The sequence below is a fragment of the Anolis sagrei genome, chromosome 1 (genome assembly GCF_037176765.1).
Source record: "Anolis sagrei isolate rAnoSag1 chromosome 1, rAnoSag1.mat, whole genome shotgun sequence".
NCBI classification, from domain to species: domain Eukaryota; kingdom Metazoa; phylum Chordata; class Lepidosauria; order Squamata; family Dactyloidae; genus Anolis; species Anolis sagrei.
Window position 1 is genome coordinate 6,655,221 of NC_090021.1, and position 6,890 is coordinate 6,662,110.

At 43.3% G+C, this 6,890-nt stretch overlaps 1 protein-coding gene across 1 annotated transcript in view; it reads right to left on the reverse strand.

The window, feature by feature from the left end:
• Nucleotides 1-5,782, reverse strand: part of ZNF395 (zinc finger protein 395) — a 63,558-nt gene extending 57,776 nt beyond the window's left edge. Inside the window, exon 1 of the mRNA XM_060754691.2 lies at nt 5,715-5,782. The gene's annotated coding sequence lies outside the window, so the exon portion shown is untranslated. The remainder of the gene's footprint in view (nt 1-5,714) is intronic.
• Between the last annotated feature and the right edge of the window lie 1,108 nt (nt 5,783-6,890).

Below are 6,890 nucleotides of genomic sequence, written 5' to 3' on the forward strand. Positions count from 1 at the left end.
TCCTGCCCTGAATGTTTGTGTATGGCAAAACACCAGAAAGTAAAGTTGTCAGTTTTTCAACCACTAATGCAAAGAATTTCCAATTTCGTCTGTGTGTATATACACACACATATATATGCATATATATGCATGCAATAAACCATGTAATATAAAATACACCTCTCTCAATATATATATATATAGAGAGAGAGAGAGAGAGAGAGAGAGAGAGTGAGTATATGTACGGAGATATATATATCGCTTATTACTTGGTAATATAGGTTGAGTGTCCCTTATCTGGATTTTTGCAAGCCAATATATATGCATATATAATATATATGTGGAAATGCATACATCCACAACCACCTCCCTCACTCTCTTTTGATATGTATGGATATGGATATGAATATGGATATATATGTGTGTGTGTGTGTGTGTGGGTGTATATAACTTATTAATTGGTAATAAAAGTTGACTGTCCCTTATCTGGATTTTATATACATATATAATATATACACACAAATGCATACATCCACACCCACCTCTCTCTCTTTTTCTATATGAATGGAGATATATATAGATATATAGATATATCGCTTATTACTTGGTAATACAGGTTGAGTGTCCCTTATCTGGATTTTTGCAATCCAATATATATGCATATATAATACAGTATATATGCACAAATGCATACATCCACAACCACCCTCTCTCCATATATATGTGTGTGTGTGTATGGAGATATATATATATATATATATATATATATATATATATATATATATATATATATATATATATATATATATATATATATCTCGCTTATTACTTGGTAATACAGGTTGAGTGTCCCATATCTGGATTTTTGCAATCCAATATATATGCATATAGAATATATACGTACAAATGCATACATCCACACCCACCTCTCTCTTTTTTTCTATATGCATGGAGATATACATATGCATACATATACATATATATATGTATATATACATATATAGAGCGTATTACTTTGTAATACAGGTTGAGTGTCCCTTATCTGGATTTTTGCAATCCAATATATATGCATATATAATATATATGCGCAAATGCATACATCCACACCCACACAACATGCAAGGTGGGTTTCCAGTTTAGCTGCTTTGAGTCTCCTTTGGGGAGAGAAAAAGCAGGGTGTAAATAAACATTATTATTATTATTATTATTATTATTATTTTAAAACATCTCCAATGAAAGAGTTGTTACCACTTTCCAAGGAAGCTACTTTCACTCTCAAATACATGTAAGCAATTGATGTAGACGACTTGTAATGTATCTACACTTGACCATTTAATGCAGTTTCAAACCAGTGCTGTGTTTTCTCTGTGCAGATATAGGAAATCCTCGAAAAGACCCGGATAGGGATTGCACAAACTACAAAGCGCTGGTGTGCATTAAGGGATTTGTTTCCATGCTTTTATGGCAGTTTGTTGTCTAGCCGCCGCAGTCTGAAGCTAGATTAAATAGTCAAGTGTAGATGGGGCCTAAGTCTCCGTAAAGCCAAGGGAATTGACTTCTGAGCAAACCCACTCTGACCCACATTGCTCGATAGGGACTCCAGTCCTAGCGCTGTTTGTGCAAACAAGAAACGTCCGCTGTGTAAAAAGGGGTGTGAGTGTGCAAGGGGCGGGGAAGCCCACGAGAGCATTGGGCAACAGCTGTGCAAAGGGGAACGATACCCGTTTTGAAACAGAGGCTGGATGGCCATCTGTCGGGACGGTTTTGATTGTGTCTCAATGCAAGACATAGGCTTTGAAACAGAGGCTGGATGGTCATCTGTCGGGACGGTTTTGATTGTGGCTCAATGCAAGACACAGGCTTTGAAACAGAGGCTGGATGGTCATCTGTTGGGACGGTTTCAATTGTGACTGAATGCAAGAAATAGGCTTTGAAACAGAGGGTGGCCATCTGTCATGATGGTTGTGATTGTGTCTGAATGCAAGGCATAGGTTTTGAAACAGAGGCTGGATGGCCATCTGTCAGGACGGTTTCGATTGTGTCTGAATGCAAGAAATAGGCTTTGAAACAGATGGTGATCATCTGTCAAGATGGTTGTGATTGTGTCTGAATACAAAGCATAGGCTTTGAAACAGAGGCTGGATGGTCATCTGTCAGGACGGTTTCAATTGTGTCTGAATGCAAGACATAGGCTTTGAAACAGAGGCTGGATGGCCATCTGTCGGGATGGTTTTGATTGTGTCTGAATCAGAGGCTGAATGCCATCTGTCGGGACTGTTTTGATCGTTTCTTAATGCAAGGCATAGGCTTTGAAACAGGCTGGATGGCCATCTATCAGGACGGTTTTGATAGTGTCTTAATGGAAGGCATAGGGTTTGAAACAGAGGCTGGATGGCCATCTGTCGGGACGATTTTGATGGTGCCGTAATGCATGACAGAAAGGGTTGGACTGGGTGGGCTCTGGGCTCCCTTTCAATGTTATATTCCACTATAGTGCCTTGGAGTCCAATTAACTCTTTAACCTGAGGCTGGATGGCCATCTGTCGGAAGGGATTTGGCTGTGCCTTCCTTCCTGGCAGAATGGGGTTAGACTGGATGGCTTTTGGGAGCCTCTTCCAAGTCTAACTGGAGTGTAGTCAACCCTCTTTCTTTAGAGGTTTTTAAATATAGGCTGAATAGATTATATTTTCCTATTTCACAGGGAAAGGGGGTTGGACTGGATGGCCTTTGGAGGCACCCTTCCAACTCTAATGTGACTCCAATTGGGATTATTGCAGTCTCCCAAACACAAGAAATAAGGCTGGTGGGTGAAAGTCTCCAATCTACCCTTAATGGGGGCGGAAAACACGCGTCCACGCACCCACACAGACACGAGTGGGTCAGGAAAGGGAAAAGGGGGAGGAAAGAGTAAAAAAGGGGGAGTCAGGAAAAAGCCGGAAGTGGAGCCACAACACGAGTGGGCGGTGCCTCTTCTTCTGTGGACAGAGGGAGGCGTGGCAAACACGCGTGGATGGCCACGCAGAAGCCATTCCACCCAATGCAGAGTTGGAAAGGGGTCCCCCAGAGACCATCGAGCCCAACCCCCTTCTCCCACGGAGCAAAACACAAAACAATCGCATTGGCCTCTTTTAGCTGCTGCACCACACTCTTGGCTCACGTTCAGCTTCACATTTCGAGCAAGACACTAACCTTCCTATAGATGCAGCCTAGAATGGCATTGGCCTTTTAAGCTGCGGCATCACAGCGTTGGCTCAAGTTCGGCTTAAGGTCTGTTCTAAAATCCCTTTAAATAACATAGAACAACTTCCCCTTCGATGGAGACAAGAATCACATTGGTTTTTTATGCTGCTGCATCACACTGTGGGCTCAGGGTTAGGATTGGGAAGGGCACCCATTGCATTGCAATTGGCAAAAGTTGGAGGGGGGGCTCACACGAAATGCAATGCAAAAGTAAATACATTGCAATGCAATTGCAATTGCAAATACAATATAATTGTAATGTAATGCACTATGTCTTGCACTATGCAAAAGCCCACCCAAAACTATCATCCTATTGGATTAGTCCCCCCCCCTATACAAAAACTATATTGCAATGCAATTGCATAAACAAATGCAATACAATTGCAATGCAATGCATGCTCTTCCCAAACAGAGGGTCTTACATTATGCCAAAGCCCACCCAAAACTATAAAGATGCACTCATCCTATTGGATTATTCCCATCACATACAAAAAATACATTGCATTGCAATTTCAATCAATACAATTCAATTGCAAATACATATGCTATGCAATGCAATGCATGCTCTTTCCAAACAGAGGGTCTTGCACTATGCAAAAGCCCACCCAAAACTATCATCCCATCGGATTAGTCCCCCCCCCCCATACAAAAAATATATTGCAATGCAATGCAATGGCAAATACAAATGCAATTGATACTCTTTCCACAGAGAGGGTCTTGCACTATGCAAAAACCCACCCAAAACTATCATCCTATTGGATTACTCCCCCCCCCCCACATACAAAAAAATACATTGCAATGCAACTGCAATGCATTGCATGCTCCTTCCAAAGAGTGGGTCTTGTACTATGCAAAAGCCTACCCAAAACTATCATCCTATTGGATTACTCCCCCACATACAAAAAATACATTGCAATGCAATTGCAAATACAAATGCAATGCAATTGATACTCTTTCCACAGAGAGGGTGTTGTACTATGCAAAAGCCCACCCAAAACTATCATTCTATTATATTACTCCCCCACACAGCAATGGATTGCATGCTCTTTCCAAAGAGAGGGTCTTGTACTATGCAAAAGCCCACCCAAAACTATCATCTTATTGGCTTAGTCCCTCCCCCATACAAAAAAATACATTGCAATGCAATGCAATTGCAAATATAAGTGCAATGCAATTGCAATGCATTGCATGGTCCTTCCAAAGAGGTCTTGTACTATGCAAAAGCCCACCCAAAACTATCATCCTAATGGATTACTCCCCTCACATACAAAAAATACATTGCAATGCAACTGCAATACATGCTCTTTCCAAAGAGAGGGTCTTGTACTATGCAAAAGCCCACCCAAAACTATCATCCCAATGGATTACTCCCCCACATACAAAAAATACATTGCAATGCAATGGCAAATACAAATGCAATGTTATAGTAATGTATTGCGTGGTCTTTCCAAAGAGAGGGTCTTGTATTATGCAAAAGCCTACCCCAAACCACCATCCTATTAGATTAGTTCCCCCACATACAAAAAAAAAATACATTGCAATGCAATTGCAAATACAAATGCAATGCTATTGCAATGCAAATGCAATACTATCTTAATGCAATGCATACTCTTTCCAAAGAGGGTCTTGCACTATGCAAAAACCCACCCAAAACTATCATCCTATTGGCTTAGTCCTGCCATACAAAAAAATACATAGCAATGCAATTGCAAATATAAGTGCAACGCTATTGCAATGCAATGCATGCTCTTTCCAAAGAGAGGGTCTTGCACTATGCAAAAGCCCACCCAAAACTATCATCCCAATGGATTACTCCCCCACATACAAAAAATACATTGCAATGCAATTGCAAATACAAATGCAGTGCTATTGCAATGCGTTGCATGCTCTTTCCAAAGAGAGGGTCTTACACTATGCAAAAGCCCACACAAAACTATCATCCTATTGGATTAGTCGTCCGTCCCCCCATCAAAAAAATACATTGCAATGCAATTGTAATGCAACTGAAATGCATTGCATGCTCTTTCCAAAGAGAGGGTCTTGTACTATGCAAAAGCCCACCCAAAACTATCATCCTATTGGATTACTCCCCCACATACAAAATAATACATTGCAATGCAATTGCAAATCTAAATGCAATGCTATTGCAATGCCTTGCATGCTCTTTCCAAAGAGAGGGTCTTACATTATGCCAAAGCTCACCCAAAACTATAAAGATGCGGTCATCCTATTGGATTATCCCCCCCTCCCCAAATAAAAAATTGCAAGGAAATTGCAAAGCAAGCCATAAAGGAGCAAGCAAAGGCGACCCAACCCCCTTTGGGATGGCGCGCAAAACCCGCGCAGGCTCCCTGTGCACCCCCAAAAGGCTTCTTTGCACCCCCAGCTTGCAAGGGAAGGGTCTGCATTTGCCAAAAAGGAGGACCCCCACCCCCTTCTTTTGCCTTCCTCCCTTGGAGGCACTCCCCCGCTTGCTTGCTTGCTTGCTTGCTTACCTCCCTCCGCCGCTGGCCAGCTTGGCTCCCTCCTTCCCTCCTTCCTTCCTTCCTTCCCTCGCCAAGCTTGTTTTGAAATTCCCCTTCCAGGGCCCTCCCCCTCCTCCTCCTCCTCCTCCTCCCCCTCCCTCCCCTCCCCTGTCCCCGGCATCAGCCTGCCTCACGTACGCGGTGCCATCCAAAACCCGGAGTGGAGTCTCAACTCAGATCGGGAGCCTAGACAGAAAGCAAAGAGATAGAGACATGGGAAGGTTGCTCCTATCATCAATGCAGGGAAGAGCTCCCAGGAAGACCAGAGCATCACAAAACCAGACAACCATACATCATGGAATTATAGGACCCTAGAGTTGGAAAAGGGTCCCCAGAGGTCATCCAGTCCAATCCCCTTCTGGCACACCCCCCTCCACCAGATTTCCAAGACATCTATATTATTATTATTTGAAACACAACAACATCACTCTGCTGGCTGTTGTATTGGATCACACGTCGGACTCTTCCCAAGTGTCTAGGACTGTGTGATGTGTTGGCGAATAATGCGTGCAGATCCACTTAGGGTGGGCTTTTACAGCTGACGGGTGGTAATTTTGTCAGCACCGATTGTTTTTAAGTGCAGGCCAAGGTCTTTAGACACTGCACCCAACGAACATTACATTTTTATTTACTTAGATCGAGGTTGATGGTCTCCCAGATTCAGTCTTGGCAGTGGGTCCATCTCTTCTCTCTTAGGCGATCCCTCGGACGAGTAAGATGGTCTTACTTGATGACTATTTTTGTGCGTCCGTAGGTGGCTGTGGCTGTGGAACCCTATTCTTGACCCGCATCTTCTCCCACAGTGAAGGCATTGGTTTCCAGGTGGGGTTGGCTTGACGCGCCTTCCTCCTGGCACGTTTCTCTCTTTCACCCTCCACTCGTGCCTCCTCAAATTCTGCAGCACTGCTGGTCACAGCTGACCTCCAGCTGCAGGGCCAGAGCTTTCCAGTTCTCAGTGTCTATGCCAGAGTTTTTAAGGTTGGCTTTGAGCCCACCTTTAAATCTCTTTTCCTGTCCACCAACATTTCGTTTTCCGTTCTTAAGTTCAGAGTAGAGCAACGGCTTTGGGAGACGGTGGTCAGGCATCCGGACAACGTGGCCGGTCCAGTGGAGTTGGTAGCGGAGGACCATCGCTTCAATGCTGGT